The 17521-nt window shown below is 39.5% G+C and overlaps 1 protein-coding gene across 2 annotated transcripts in view; it reads right to left on the reverse strand.

Annotated features, from left to right (window-relative positions):
- Positions 1–17521, reverse strand: part of NCALD (neurocalcin delta) — a 466586-nt gene that overhangs the window by 182706 nt on the left and 266359 nt on the right. The window contains exon 4 of one of the 2 annotated variants that reach the window (XM_070383063.1): positions 13270–13357. The exons of the other annotated variant lie outside the window; for it this stretch is intronic. The gene's annotated coding sequence lies outside the window, so the exon portion shown is untranslated. The remainder of the gene's footprint in view (positions 1–13269; positions 13358–17521) is intronic. 2 annotated transcript variants of the gene reach the window in all.

Genomic DNA, 17521 nt, shown 5'->3' on the forward strand with positions numbered 1-17521 from the left:
CTTCCTATAAAACCAGAAATAAACTTGTTGAATGTGCCTCATGCAAGTTTCTATGTATCTATCACCAGTTCAGTTCAGTTCAGTCACTCAGTCATGTCCGACTCTTTGCAACCCCATGGACTGCAGCACTCCAGGCCTCCCTGTCCATCACCAACTCCTGGAGTTTATGGAAACTCTTGTCCATTGAGTCAGTGATGCCATCCAACCTCTGTCATCCCCCTCTCCTCCCACCTTCAATCTTTCCCAGCATCAGGGTCTTTTCCAATGAGTCAGCTCTTCGCATCAGGTGGCCAAAGTATTGGAGTTTCAACTTCAGCATCAGTCCTTCCAATGAATATTCAGGACTTATTTCCTTTAGGATGGACTGGTTGGATCTCCTTGCAGTCCAAGGGACTCTCAAGAGTCTTCTCCAACACCATAGTTCAAAAGCATCAATTCGTTGGCACTCAGCTTTCTTTATACTCCAACTCTCACATCCATACATGACCGCTGGAAAAACTATAGCTTTGACTAGACAGACCTTTATTAGCAAAGTAATGTCTCTATTATTTAATATGCTGTCTAGGTTGGTCATAACTTTTCTTCCAAGGAGTAAACGTCTTTTCATTTCTTGGCTGCAGTCACCATCCGCAGTGATTTTGGACCCCCAAAAATAAAATCTCACTGTTTCCATTGTTTTCCTCATCTATTTGCCATGAAGTGATGGGGCCAGACCATGATCTTAATTTTCTGAATGTTGAGCTTTAAGCCAACTTTTTCACTCTCCTCTTTCACTTTCATCAAGAAGCTCTTTAGTTTTTCTTCATTTTCTGCCATAAGGATGGTGTCATATGCATATCGGAGGTTATTTCTCCAGGCAATCTTGATTCCAGCTTGTGCTTCCTCCAGGCCAGCCTTTCTCATGATGTACTCTGCATGTAAGTTAAATAAGCAGGGTGACAATATACAGCCTTGATGTACTCCTTTCCTGATTTGGAACCAGTCTGTTTGTTCCATGTCCAGTTGTTCCATGTCCAGTTGTAACTGTTGCTTCTTGACCTGCATACAGATTTCTCAGGAGGCAGGTCACTACAAACAAAGCTAGTGGAGGTGATGGGATTCCAGTTGAGCTATTTCAAATCCTAAAAGATGATGCTGTGAAAGTGCTGCACTCAATATGCCAGCACATTTGGAAAACTCAGCAGTGGCCACAGGACTGGAAAAGGTCAGTTTTCATTCCAATCCCAAAGAAAGGCAATGCCAAAGAATGCTCAAACTACCACACAATTGCACTCATCTCACACACTAGGGCTTAAGATTCCCATAAATGTCTCTTTTAAAAAAATAGTTGAGCAGCTAAGTAAGTTTTAATCTTTGAGGATACAATTTTGTAAGGTTTTTAATGATGAAACAAGGCCCTCAAAGTGTAAACCACTCCCTCCCTTCCTACAGAACACATTACCATGTCAGGATTGCACACATTTGGCTGAATAAAAATCTAATTCTGGTTTCACAATATAATTTTTAATTGTGATGTAAGAACTACAGAATTAGAAAGAAACCATGCTGTTAAACTGAAAGCTATGCACTTGGAGTTGGACGTGTTTGCAATACAACACAAAGCTAAAACAGCACTGCGAGCCCCTGATGATGATGTACTCAAGAAGCGGTTCTCAACGAGAGGGATTTTGCTCCCCCAAGAAGACATTTGGCAATGTCTAGAGGTGGTTGTCATACTTGGGAGATACTACTGGCACCATGAGGCCACTAAGCATCCTACCGTGCATAGGACTGCTGCTGCTGCTAAGTCGCTTCAGTCGTGTCCGACTCTGTGTGACCCCATAGATGGCAGCCCACCAGGCTCCGCCAACCCTGGGATTCTCCAGGCAAGAACACTGGAGTGGGTTGCCATTTCCTCCTCCAAGGCATGAAAGTGAAAAGTGAAAGTGAAGTCGCTCAGTCGTGCCGGACTCTTAGCGACCCCATGGACCGCAGCCTACCAGGCTCCTCCGTCCATGGGATTTTCCAGGCAAGAGTACATAGAACAGCCCTTCACAAAAGAATTATCTAGTCCAAAATGTTAACAGTGCTGCAGCTAAGAAATCCTGCACTAAAGGATACACTAACAACATTTCTATTATTCCTCATGTCTTATATAGAAATAATCACTTTGATTCATGTAATCTGGAAATCAGAAAGCAGGAAATTCTTGAAAATTAAAACAGATACGCATTATGCCTCCCTTTGATCCATGAACTACTCTCTGACTTTGGCAAGCAAGACCTGAAGGTGACCCCACAGGTGTTCTGGTTTATTAATTGCATCAATGGTAATAATTTATATGCAGATATGAAAATAGTACCACATGGAAATCTTCAAGCAGAAAAGACAGGCATGACCGAAAATGCAAACAAGGTTCCAGGTAAGTATTATTTTCTGAATGTAAGTCACTGATGATTGTAACATGCACTATCAGTTAAAAAACAGCTTTGAGGAATGTGGCAAAGAACCATCTCTCCTTAAATGTGTATGTTGATTTTATGATGTGAACCTTTTATTGAGATAATGTGTGCAAAATCTACAAAGTATTTTGAGTGTATAATAAGATATATGTAGCTCTCTTTCTGTAAAAAGAAATAGAAAGACTCCCTCTTAAATCATTTCCCATTGGTGTCAACTCAGCTATTTTTACTTAAATCTTTTCATTGCTCCCCTCCTCCTGCCCCCACCACTCCAGGAATCGCGGGTCAGGTGCCGGTGGGTGTGCTATCACTAGCTTCTCAGAAACAAGAGTAAATACAAATCTCTCAGCTTCCTTCTCTTACTTTTTTCAGACAGAGGTGTCTTTCATTTTTATTTATTTATTTTTGGCTGTGCAGGGTCTTCACTGCTGTGCGGGCTACTCTCTAGTTGCGGTGCTTGGGCTTCTCACTGCAGTGGTTTCTCTTGTGGAGCACAGGCTCTGGGCACTCCGGCTTCAGTAGTTGTGGCTCCTGAATCTAGAGCTCAGACTCAACAGCCGTGATGCACAGACTTAGTTACTCCACAGTGTGTGAGATCTTCCTAAAGGCCAGAGATCGAATCCATGTCTCCTACATTGGCAGACTGATTCTTTACTACTGAGCCACCAGGGAAGCCCTCCTTCTCTTATTTTATTCTCTTGGAATTTCTCTGAAGTCTTTGACTGTGAACTGAGTACTCTGAAGAACACCTGTGCTGAGCGTGGTCCTAGCTCTGCTAGAGGACATAACTTTATTTAACTAAACAGGGGAATAACCATACACAGATACAATTCAATATATATTTGAAATAATTTTCAAAATTTCATCTAAAGACCACTTACACCATTTAATCATAGACAAAAAATTACTATAAAACCTATATATTTGCTTCCTGGCATATTGTCTGCTTGTCCAACTAGAATTTAAGATCCACATGAACAGGGAATTTTGTCTTGTATTTACTGGCCGAATGAGTGAATGAATCAATGAATACCTTCTCCCAAATAGCAGAGTCATTATACAGTTGCAAACTCCTTTTTATTTTCACTCTAACGACAGGAGACAACAGGACTAATCCATGGTATGTCCATTTGTCCATGCGTGCATTCATGCATTCATTCATTCTCTACCAAGCCTTTCATGATCCGCCCCTGCCACCACTCTGCTTTCCCTCACACCTTGCTCCCTCTGTTCTCTAGCAACACTGGCCTTGGTTCAGTTCCTAGTAAGCTCCAAGCTCCTCCTACCTCGGGGCCTTGGCCTAGAACACTCTCCTCCCCACTGTCCATCTCTTCAGATTTCTTCAGGGAAGCCTTCCCTATCACCATTTCAACTAGATGTAGTGCCTCTATTTTATAGTCTTGGTTTCCCATCTTTCTTTGTGCTCTTTCCTCCTATCATAGTATTGATCACATTTGTAAAGAATATTTCTGTAATTATTTGATGAACATCCCTACACCACTCAACTGGAGACAGAAACCATCCCTGCCGTGTTCTCCATTCAAATCCTCATCATTTAACACAATGCCTGTTATTAAAATACAGCAAGCACTCAATATTTACTGAATGGGTAAATGAATTAGGTTTCTAGGAATGTGATCTGTTATTAAATATATGAGTCACGATATACTATATTATTTTCCACTAGGGCTCAAGTAAGTAGGTGCTTAATCAGTGCATACATGCATGCTAAGCTGCTTCCGTCGTGTTCAACTCTTTGCGATCCTATGGACTGTAGCCTGCCAGGCTCCTCTGTCCATGGGATTCTCCAGGCAAGAATACTGGAGTGGGTTGCTATGCCCTCCTCCAGGGGAATCTCCTGACCCAGGGATTGAACCCAAGTCTCTTACATCTCCTGCATTGCAGGTATGTTCTTTACCACTAGCATCACCTATACTTTTTGGTTAATTGGAATCATCAGTTATCTACTACAAACAACATTCTCCTAAGTCTACATGATACTCCAAGAACTTACTGCAAAATTGCTGAGAAGTCATCTACACTATATTCTTTTTTCTAAAAAAACATTGACTTTATTAGATGTTTTGGCCTTAAAAACATGACTGAATGGAAAGTCATTGCAGGGAATCAATTACCTGAACAATCAGTATTTGTCTCTATTTGAAAACATATGGATGGATACTTAATTATCCTCTAGATATGTGGTATCCTGTGCTCTCAGCTCTGAGATAATCTCTCTCCATTACTACTCCCGAACAAAAGATATGCTATTGATGAAGTAGATTTTTTTTTAATAAAAAAGGATTTATGCGACATTGAAAATAAAAAGTAGTAAGCTCCTAGGCTAAGAGGATTAAAATAGCATTTTTTTAAGAGGAGGAGGAAAAAGGTCTTTAGTGCAGAAAACTGTAGAAAAATAAAAATCCATGTAACTGAGAAGTTAGTCATATAGGAAGCCTTGGGGAAGAGTATGAACTTCTTGGGGATTCAGACGAAGTAATTCTAGCTAAGGGAGATAAAGAGAGATACCCAGACAACAGCAAATCAAAAATGATTGTAAATCTAGAGTCTATTCATATACTTCACTTTCAGATAGTGTTTTACACATATCTTTCCTATCTATTGTTGTCAGGAACTCTGTCACTAGGTGACTTTCACAAGAGTCGAATTCTTGAACAAAATTCTAGAAAGCCCAGGAAATTGGGGCAATGTTTGCTACCTTAGGCCATTATTTTGGAATGCTTAGAAAGTTTAATCTCTATTCAAGGGGTCATCCTGACCCTTGCCTTGCCTTCTCCTCTCAAGCCAACAGTAATTGAGCAGGAAGTGGTTCCTTCACTGCCTCAAGAACTTTCCAGTTAATTTCTTATTCAAATCCTCCTCCTTTGGGTCTGGCAGATGCCTCAAACCTCTGGCACACACTCAGCCTCTCGTTGCTCTGCATAAATCAGAGATGGAGTAGAGTATATTTAAGGCTCACTCAAGAAGGAAAAGGCTTCCCTTGTGCCTCAGATGGTAAAGAATCTGCCTGCAACGCAGGGGACCTGGGTTCAATTTCTGGGTCAGGAAGGTCCCCTGGAGAAGGGAATGGCAACCCACTCCAGTATTCTCATCTGGAAAATTTCATGGACAGAGAAGCCTGCTGGCTACAGTCCATGGGGTCACAAAGAGTTGGACATGACTGAGTGAGTAACCCTTTCAAGAAGGAAATCTGCAGTGAGAAATCAACTGGCCCTGAGATCACAGACCCAGAAGACAGACTTGGACTTCCCTGTCAGTGCAGTGGTTAAGAATCCTCCTTGCAGGGGGCGATCCTAAGATGGCAGAGGAATAGGCCGGGGAGACTACTTTCTCCTCCACAAATTTATCAAAAGAACATTTGAACGCTGAGCAAATTCCACAAAACAACTTCTGAATGCTGGCAGAGGACATCAGGCACCCAGAAAGGCAGCCCATTGTCTTTGAAAGGAGATGGAGAAGTCTTGAGGCTACTGTAAGAATAAGACTGAAAACCAGAGGCATGAGGCTTAATTAAGTCCAAATCCTGAGAACAGCAGAGAACTCCTGACTCCAGGGAACATTAATCAATAGGAGCTCATCAAATGCCTCCATACCTACACTGAAACCAAACACCACCCGAGGGCCAACAAGTTCCAGAGAAAGACATACCATGCAAATTCTCCAGCAACACAGGAACATAGCCCTGAGCTTCAATATACAGGCTGCCCAAAGTCACTCCAAACACATTAACATCTCAAAACTCATTACTGGACACTTCAGTATACTCCAGAGAGAAGAAATCCAGCTCCACCCCCCAGAACACAGACACAAGTTTCCCTAACCAGGAAACTTTGACAAGCCACATGTCTAACCCGACCCACAGTGAGGAACCTCCACAATAAAGAGGAACCACAAACTGCTAGAATATGGAAAGACCACCCCAAACACATCAATATAAACAAGATGAAAAGGCAGAGAAATACCCAGCAGGTAAAGGAACAGGATAAATGCCCACCAAACCAAACAAAAGAGGAAGAGATAGGGAATCTACCTGATAAAGAATTCCAAATAATAATAGTGAAAATGATCCAAAATCTTGAAAACAAAATGGAGTTACATATAAATAGCCTGGAGACAAAGATTAAGAAGATGTAAGAAATGTTTAACAAGGACCTAGAAGAAATAAAAAAAGAGTCAATATATAATGAATAATGCAATAAATGAGATCAAAAACACTCTGGAGGGAACCAACAGTAGAATAACAGAGGCAGAAGATAGGATTAGTGAGGTAGAAGATAGAATGGTAGAAATAAATGAAACAGAGAGGAAAAAATTAAAAGAAATGAGGACAACCTCAGAGACCTCTGGGACAATGTTAAATGCCCCAACATTCGAATCATAGGAGTCTCAGAAGAAGAAGACAAAAAGAAAGGCCATGAGAAAATACTTGAGGAGATAATAGTTGAAAACTTCCCTAAAATGGGGAAGGAAATAGTCACCCAAGTCCAAGAAACCCAGAGAGTCCCAAACAGGATAAACCCAAGGCTAAACACCCCAAGACACATATTAATCAAATTAACAAAGATCAAACACAAAGAACAAATATTAAAAGCAGCAAGGCAAAAACAACAAATAACACACAAGGGGATTCCCATAAGGATAACAGCTGATCTTTCAATAGAAACTCTTCAGGCCAGGAGGGAATGGCAGGACATATTTAAAGTGATGAAAGAAAGTAAACTACAGCCCAGATTATTGTACCCAGCAAGGATCTCATTCAAATAGAAGGAGAAATCAAAAGCTTTACAGACAAGCAAAAGCTGAGAGAATTCAGCACCACAAAACCAGCTCTCCAACAAATGCCAAAGGATCTTCTCTAGACAGGGTGTATAAACTCGAACCCCAAACAATAAAGTAAATGGCAATGAGATCATACTTAGCAATAATTACCTTAAATGTAAATGGGTTGAATGCCCCAACCAAAGGACTGGCTGAATGGATACATAAACAAGACCCCTATATATGTTGTCTACAAGAGACCCACCTCGAAACAAGGGACACATACAGACTGAAAGTGAAGGGCTGGAAAAAGATATTCCATGAAAATAGAGACCAAAAGAAAGCAGGAGTAGCAATACTCATATCAGATAAAATAGACTTTAAAACAAAAGCTGTGAAAAGAGACAAAGAAGGACACTACATAATGATCAAAGGATCATCTAAGAAGAAGATATAACAATTATAAATATATATGTACCCAACATAGGAGCACCACAATATGTAAGACAAATGTTGACAAGTATGAAAGGGGAAATTAATAATAACACAATAATAGTGGGAAACTTTAATACCCCACTCACACCTATGGATAGATCAACTAAACAGAAAATTATCAAGGAAACACAAACTTTAAATGATACAATAGACCAGTTAGACCTAATTGATATCTATAGGACATTTTACCCCAAAACAATGAATTTCACCTTTTTTTCAAGTGCACATGGAACCTTTTCCAGGATAGATCACATCCTGGGCCATAAATCTAGCCTTGGTAAATTAAAAAAACTGAAATCATTCCAAGCCTCTTTTCTGACCACAATGCAGTAAGATTAGATGTCAATTACAGGAGAAAAACTATTAAAAATTCCAACATATGGAGGCTGAACAACACACTGCTGAATAACCAACAAATCACAGAAGAAATCAAAAAAGAAATCAAAATATGCATAGAAGCGAATGAAAATGAAAACACAACCCAAAACGCATGGGACACTGTAAAAGCAGTGCTAGGGGAAGGTTCATAGCAATACAGGCTTACCTCAAGAAACAAGAAAAAAGTCAAATAAATAACCTAAGTCTACACCTAAAGCAACTAGAAAAGGAAGAAATGAAGAATCCCAGGGTTAGTAGAAGGAAAGAAATCTTAAAAATTAGGGCAGAAATAAATGCAAAAGAAACAAAAGAGACCATAGCAAAAATCAACAAAGCCAAAGGCTGGTTCTTTGAGAAGTTAAATAAAATTGACAACCCAGTAGCCAGATTCACCAAGAAACAAAGGGAGAAAAATCAAATCAACAAAATTAGAAATGAAAATGGAGAGATCACAACAGACAACACAGAAATACAAAGGATCATAAGAGACTACTATCAGCAATTATATGCCAATAAAATGGACAACTTGGAAGAAATGAACAAATTCTTAGAAAAGTACGACTTTCCAAAACTGAACCAGGAAGAAAAGAAAATCTTAACAGACCCATCACAAGCATGGAAATTGAAACTGTAATCAGAAATCTTCCAGCAAACAAAATCCCAGGACCAGACAGCTTTACAGCTGAATTCTACCAAAAATTTAGAGAACAGCTAACACCTATCCTACTCAAACTCTTCCAGAAAATTGCAGAGGAAGGTAAACTTCCAAACTCATTCTATGAGGCCACCATCAGCCTAATACCAAAACCTGACAAAGATCCCACAAAAAAAGAAAACTACAGGCCAATATCACTGATGAACATAGATGCAAAAATCCTTAACAAAATTATAGCAAACAGAATCCAACAACATATTAAAAAGATCATACATTATGACCAAGTGGGCTTTTCCCAGGGATGCAAGGATTCTTTAATATCTGCAAATCAATCAATGTAATACACCACATTAACAAATTGAAAAATAAAAACCATATGATTATCTCAATAGATGCAGAAAAAGCCTTTGACAAAATTCAACATCTATTTATGATAAAAAACCCTCCAGAAAGCAGGAATAGAGGGAACATACCTCAACATAATAAAAGCTATCTATGACAAACCCACAGCAAACATTATCCTTAATGGTGAAAAATTGAAAGCATTTCCCCTAAAGTCAGGAACAAGACAAGGGTGCCCACTCTCACCACTACTATTCAACATAGTTTTGGAAGTTTTGGCCACAGCAATCAGAGCAGAAAAAGAAATAAAAGGAATCCAGATTGGAAAAGAAGAAGTAAAACTCTCACTGTTTGCAGATGACATGATCCTCTACATAGAAAACCCTAAAGACTCTACCAGAAAATTACTAGAGCTAATCAATGAATATAGTAAAGTTGCAGGATATAAAATCAACACACAGAAATCCCTTGCATTCCTACACACTAACAATGAGAAAACAGAAAGAGAAATTAAGGAAACAATTCCATTCACCATTGCAACGAAAAGAATAAAATGCTTAGGAATATATCTACCTAAAGAAACAAAAGACCTATATATAGAAAACTATAAAACACTGGTGAAAGAAATCAAAGAGGACACAAATAGATGGAGAAATATACTGGGTTCATGGATCAGAAGAATCAATATAGTAGAAATGAGTATACTACCCAAAGCAATGTATAGATTCAACGCAATCCCTATCAAGCTATCAATGGTATTTTTCACAGAACTAGATCAAATAATTTCACAATTTGTATGGAAATACAAAAAACCTTGAATAGCCAAAGCAATCTTGAGAAAGAAGAATGGAACTGGAGGAATCAACCTGCCTGACTTCAGGGTCTACTACAAAGCCACATTCATCAAGACAGTATGGTACTGGCACAAAGACAGAAATATAGATCAATGGAACAAAATAGAAAGATAATATTTTTATTATCCATGCACCTATGGTCACCTTATCTTCGACAAAGGAGACAAGAATATACAATGGGGAAAAGACAATCTCTTTAACAAGTGGTGCTGGGAAAACTGGTTAACGACTTTAAAAAAAATGAAACTAGAACACTTTCTAACACCATACACAAAAATAAACTCAAAATGGATTAAAGATGTAAACTTAAGGCCAGAAACTATAAAACTCCTAGAGGAGAACATAGGCAAAACACTCTTGGACATAAATCACAGCAGGAACTTCTATGATCCACCTCCCAGAATATTGGAAATAAAAGCAAAAATAAACAAATGGGACCTAATTAAACTTAAATGCTTCTGCACAACAAAGGAAACTATAAGCAAGGTGAAAAGACAGCTTTCAGAATGGGAGAAAATAATAGCTAATGAAGCAACTGACAAAGAATTAATCTCAAAAATATACAAGCAACTCCTGCAGCTCAATTCCAGAAAAATAAATGATCCAATCAAAAAATGGGCCAAAAAACTAAACAGACATTTCTCCAAAGAAGACATACAGATGGCTAACAAACACATGAAAAGATGCTCAATATCACTCATTATTAGAGAAATGCAAATCAAAACCATAATGAGGTACCATTTCATGCCAGTCAGAATGGCTGCGATCCAAAAGTCTACAAGCAATAAATGCTGGAGAGGGTGTGGAGAAAAGGGAACCCTCTTACACTGTTGCTGGGAATGCAAACTAGTACAGCCACTATGGAGAACAGTGTGGAGATTCTTTAAAAAACTGAAAATAGAGCTGCCATACAACCCAGCAATCCCACTGCTGGGTATACACACCAAGGAAACCAGAATTGAAAGAGACACGTGTACCCCAATGTTCATTGCAGCACTGTTTATAATAGCCAGGACATGGAAGCAACCTAGATGTCCATCAGCAGATGAATGGGTAAGAAAGCTGTGATACATATACACAATGGAGTATTACTCAGCCATTAAAAAGAATACATTTGAATCAGTTCTAATGAGGTGGATGAAACTGGAGCCGATTATACAGAGTGAACTAAGCCAGAAAGAAAAACACCAATACAGTATACTAATGCATATGTATAGAATTTAGAAAGATGGTAACAATAACCCTGTATGTGAGACAGCAAAAAAGACACAGATATATAGAACAGTCTTTTGGACTCTGTGGGAGAGGGTGAGGGTGGGATGGTTTGGGAGAATGGCATTGAAACATGTATATTATCATATGTGAAATGGATCACCAGTCCAGGTTCGATGCATGATACAGGGTCCTCGGGGCTGGTACACTGGGATGACCCAGAGGGATGAGATAGGGAGGGAGGTGGGAGGTGGGGTTCAGAATGGGGAACACATGTACACCCGTGGTGGATTCATGTCAATGTATGGCAAAACCAATACAATATTGTAAAGTAATTAGCCTCCAAAAAATTAATTAATTTATTAATTATTTAAAAAAAAAAGAATCCTCCTTGCAATGTAGGGGACACAAGTTCGATCCCTGGCCTGGGAAGATTCCACATACCACAGGGCAACTAAGCCCATGTATCATAACTGCTGTGCTGGAGCTCTAGAGACCGTGCTCCACAACAAGAGAAGCCACTGCAGTGAGGAGCCCATGCACCACAACCAAAGAGTAACCCCTACTTGCAGCAATTAGAGAAAGCCACAGCACTGCAACCAACACCCAGTGCAGCCATAAACAAGTAAATAAATGAAATTTTTTTAAAAGAGAGAGAGACTTGGATGCTTGCGGAGGGCCAATAGCAGACATACTGATTCTCCACACCGTCACATTAAGGGGAAGTGTCCTTATGTTGGATCATACATATGCTTTACTGTCTTTGGGGGCAAAAATACACATTTCTCATTATTCTTTAGCTTGATATCACAATGATCCAAGGAATTAATGCAATGGCTACTACCATGTTTAGGGTTGTGATCCATAAGTACTTCAGAGTATCTCAAGCCGCCTGATTACTGCCAACTTAAATGCATAATTCTCTCCTGGCCTTCAGGAGAAATGTATTGGCATTGAGGCTTAGTTATAAATGTTATGAGAAAAAAAAAAAACAATAGATATTGACTAGCTCGACTTCAAATATTTTATTACTGTCCTATAGCTTTCATTAAAAGAACTGGCTTTATTCAATTTGAAATACAATTGAAAGTGAAAGGCTTTTCACTTTCACTTTCTCATTATATCCAGATGAGCTATGTTACTCATCTATTAATTAAACCATAGAGAGTTAATGGGTGATGAAGGAAGTGGGATGAAAAAGAGCTAAATACATATAAGTTTCATTTTATATTGACTTATCTCCCTTCCCTGAAATATCAGCAAAATCCAAACTAAGGTTCTGTTCTGGCCCACGTTCACTTTAATATTTTTACCATTTGGTCTTCATATAGAACTATTTGGCCAAGTAAGTATTCATGCCTTCTTCACAGTCACAAAAAGTATTGCCAGGGCTTAAGCCAAACTGCCTTGTCTACAAACCTTGGCTGGCTCGCATCTGGAGCAATTAACATATTTTGAAAATTGTCCAAGGAATTCATAAATCAATAGATTTCCCTTCCTGAAAAGCCAATTTCCTAAACGTTCAATGAGATGGCTTTTGAGACCCACACCAACTAAATAGGAAAGTAATAGTGTTCCTATCTTAACAGGAAACTCATGATTGCGGGTGCTGCTGCCCTCATTATACCATAACAGGATTTCAAAAGAATCTTTTCTGAATTAAAAAATATTCCATCTATTTGCTGCACAGTATCCTCTTTGATCTTTTGTATTAAATGATAGATATGGAAAGTAAGGAGGGGCACATATATATTGTCCTTTTCTCCAGGAAGCAAGTTGGGTTTTTTATTTCATTATCCCTTCTCCTACTTGTTTGTTTGTTTTTTAATTAAGTAAATTTCTATTTAATCAGAGTCACTACAGAAAAGAATTTTTTAAAAAGTAAAATGGTAAAATAGTTTTTGGTAACAGAAATTTATCTAGAGTTAAAAATGGAAATGCATACTTCATGACAAAGTTTTAATGGCAGATATAAACTAGCATTTTCTATTTACCAAATACCAGAAACATTTAACACACAACAACTTAACCAGGATGCAACATCTTTGCATTCTGAATCATAATTTACACAATTCAAAACCCAGGCATTTGAAAGGTTAAAAAAGTAACTCACAATATGCAGTCACGCAGCGTCCCGGGTCTCAGAGCCTTCCACAGCTGTAAGGCCAGATTTGCTCGCCGGCAGTTCTCTGGCCCTGCAACTGAGATCACTCATAATTAATGAATAATTTACTTGAACACTTGACAGCTCAGTAAGCGGTTTATGAAAGGCTGTTACTTTTACTTCTTCTGTAGTTGCCTTTGCAAACAGGAAACAGGAAACACACCTACAAGAGCACTGACAGACCTCAGCTTAATTGGTCTTTTCTCAAAGTACTCAGTGGAGAGTCTTGTACCACAGACATGATATGTCCCTAAAAGAGCAATACTCAGATCCTTCTATTGCAGAATTTAAAATCTTTTAGACAGATGCCATGCAGGCAATTTATTACAAGCATTTTAGTAACATTCAGGCCTTATGACCTTAATCCTGGAAGGACTATAAATTTCAGAATATGTATATAATATTTATAAATATATACATATCAACACGTATATGTGTATATATAAGTACAAATATATAATACATTAAGCAATATATTATTTAAATATGGATTATTTAAAACAATAAGCAGCATATTAAAGTAATATATATAATTTTCCTGGAATATATGTGGAAACTATCATTTAGGAATCTTTTGTCTACACGTAACAGAAACCCAGCTCAAAATCCCTTAAACAAATAAATAACAAAACAAGAAAATATTTTGGTTTATTGAGTTGGGGAAGAAAAACCTGGATATAGGTCTGGTTTTAGGAAAACAGAGTTTCACTATTTATATCTCTTGATTCTCTGCAAGTCTCTTAGCATGGTATTTTCTGTAGAGTGACTTCACCTTCTGGCTGCCTTTCCTCTTGGTGCAAACAAATAACTTCAGTGGTTCAAGATCACACATCCATCTTCCAAGAGGGCAGTGTTAGCGTGCTGCCAGTCTCAAGCTCTGAAGTCATTCTGATTGCCCATCACTGAATCAGTCACTGTACTTGTCTGAATGGTTTTAATCAAGCCTTATCCTTGTAAGAGGTGACAGCCTCTCTCTCTGTCTCTCAGTCACTCAGTCATGTCTGACTCTTTTTGATCCCATGGACTGTAGCCCGCCAGACTCTTCTGTCCATGGAATTTTCCAAGCCAGAATACTGGAATGGGTAGCCATCCTACTCCAGGGGATCTTCTCCTGAGTCTTTTGAGTCTCCTGCATTGGCAGGCAGGTTCTGTACCACTGGTTCCACCTGGGAAACCCAGAGATGAGGGTAGGATGTTCCAAAGAAAAATCACACGGAAGGGCATTCAGGTTACTAAGAGAAAGGGACAAGGGGGAAAGGAATATTGGAGGAAATCAACAAATGTCTGCCATGACAATGTTTGGCAATAATCTGAAGATTGGTATTTGAGGATGTGTATCTATGAAAATACTGGATCTTGGGTAACTACTGCACAATTACACTCATCTAACATGCTAGTCGGAGAAGGCAATGGCAACCCACTCCAGTACTTTTGCCTGGAAAATCCCATGGATGGAGGAGCCTGGTAGCCTGTAGTCCATGGGGTCGCTAAGAGTCAGACACGACTGAGCGACTTCACTTTCACTTTTCATTTTCATGCATTGAAGAAGGAAATGGCAACCCACTCCAGTGTTCTTGCTTGGAGAACCCCAGGGACGGGGGAGCCTGGTGGGCTGCCATCTATGGGGTCGCACAGAGTCGGACACGACTGAAGCTACTTAGCAGCAGCAGCAGCACATGCTAGTAAAATAATGCTCAAAATTCTCCAAGCCAGGCTTCAGCAATATGTGAACTGTGAACTTCTTGATGTTCAAGCTGGTTTTAGAAAAGGCAGAGGAACCAGAGATCAAATTGCCAACATCCGCTGGATCATGGAAAAAGCAAGAGGGTTCCAGAAAAACATCTATTTCTGCATTATTGACTATGCCAAAGCCTTTGACTGTGTGCATCACAATAAACTGTGGGAGACCTGCCTCTTGAGAAATCTGTATGCAGGTCAGGAAGCAACAGTTAGAACTGGACATGGAACAACAGACTGGTTCCAAATAGGAAAAGGAGTCTGTCAAGGCTGTATATTGTCACCCTGCTTATTTAACTTATATGCAGAGTACATCATGAGAAACGCTGGACTGGAAGAAACACAGCTGGAATCAAGATTGCCAGGAGAAATATCAATAACCTCAGATATGCAGATGACATCACCCTTATGGCAGAAAGTGAAGAAGAACTAAAGAGCCTCTTGATGAAAGTGAAAGTGCAGAGTGAAAAAGTTGGCTTAAAGCTCAACATTCAGAAAATGAAGATCATGGCATCTGGTCCCATCACTTCATGGGAAATAGATGGGGAAACAGTGGAAACAGTGTCAGACTTTATTTTTCTGGGCTCCAAAATCACTGCAGATGATGACTGCAGTCATGAAATTAAAAGACGCTTACTCCTTGGAAGGAAAGTTATGATCAACCTAGACACCATATTCAAAAGCAGAGACATTACTTTGTCAACAAAGGTCCATATAGTCAAGGCTATGGTTTTTCCTGTGGTCATGTATGGATGTGAGAGTTGGACTGTGAAGAAGGCTGAGTGCCGAAGAATTGATGCTTTTGAACTGTGGTGTTGGAGAAGACTCTTGAGAGTCCCTTGGACTACAAGGAGATCCAACCAGTCCATTCTGAAGGAGATTAGTCGTGGAATTTCTTTGGAAGGAATGATGCTAAAGCTGGAACTCCAGTACTTTGGCCACCTCATGCGAAGAGTTGACTCATTGGAAAAGACTCTGATGCTGGGAGGGATTGGGGGCAGGAGGAGAAGGGGACGACAGAGGATGAGATGGCTGGATGGCATCACTGACTTGATGGACATGAGTCTGAGTGAACTCCGGGCGTTGGTGATGGACAGGGAGGCCTGGCGTGCTGCGATTCATGTGGTTGCAAAGAGTTGGACACGACTGAGCAACTGAACTGAACTGAACTGAACTGAAAGATGTCTGAAAGAGAATGAGCTGAGGTTCAAGAGATACTGATTACCCAAATCTTTGCATTTAGTAAGATTTTCTATTAACATTATGTTTTTATGTTTGCTAAGAAAATAATAGTTCAGAATTTTTTTCACTTTGTTTATGAAACACATATAGTGTATAAAGTGTGCTTGCATACGATCTTCCACCTTGTTATTCAAACAACCCTGCTAGGTAGATAGATATCCTTGGCAGAAGCTTAGAGAGTAGGGTAGATACTGCTCTTAACTCTCCAACACTCAGTCTGCTCTTTGTTCTACCTGGACCTTGATTTTCCTCAGGGCAGCAATTTGCCCTGTTTAAACTACAGCTAAGGATGGGCAGGTAGAACACTTTGGGCCCTGGACATGTAAGTTGAAAGTACTAGGTAGAGCTTCGGGAACAGCTCTATTAAAGGGCTCTGGTGTTTACTTTTTGCCCTTCCCCTTCCAATGCCTGAAACACCAGTAAAATGCCAGAGGTGGAGCCGTATCTTGCAACCACGGAATGACAAGTATACCACATGCTGGGAAGACCAAATTGAAAGGAAAGCCACTATACTGGGCCTTGTCTGCCTCCTCCTGGGCTATTAGATGAGAAAAACCTCTATATTGTTAAGCCACCATAGAAGGGCTCTTGTTCCGTGCAACTAAACATACACCTTATACAAAGAAGCTTAACAATCTGGCTATGACAGATCAAGGCTTAACCCCAGGTTTCTTGACTCTCTGTGTTGCCTCTCCATAAGCAGAATCCATACTCTGAATACCATACAGACAGGCATTTTAAATTTATGCTTTCTTTTTAACAAATAGCTCGTTTAAATGATCTGAGTCATAGCTATGATGCCAAGAGGGGATTCTCTCACCATTCTTCTGTTTTTGGTTTCTTTAGCTTTTTAACATGTAACATTCATGCACTTGCAAAATTTCTAAGACAAGAATGCCTTGGCTGCAGAAAAACAAACCTACGGTCATTTGACCAAAATTTCTTTCAAGACTACCTAAGGGAGAATTGACCATCTTCCCAGATTTAGCCATGGATGAGTTTTCTCCCTAGACTTTCTCACTGACTTAGTTATTAAAAGACAACAGAAGACTTCTGGTGTCTGGCTCCATGTATAAGAAGCTTGGAAGTCACCACTCTCTCTTAACAACAAATAGGAATCAACAACTCTTCTTGGATTCATAAACCGCTGCACCCAAGATTGGAGAGACCAGCAGGGGAATACAGGAAGTCTCAGAGACTTGAGAGCAGAAACCACCGCATG

This window comes from Bos mutus, chromosome 14 (genome assembly GCF_027580195.1).
Source record: "Bos mutus isolate GX-2022 chromosome 14, NWIPB_WYAK_1.1, whole genome shotgun sequence".
Taxonomy (NCBI): domain Eukaryota; kingdom Metazoa; phylum Chordata; class Mammalia; order Artiodactyla; family Bovidae; genus Bos; species Bos mutus.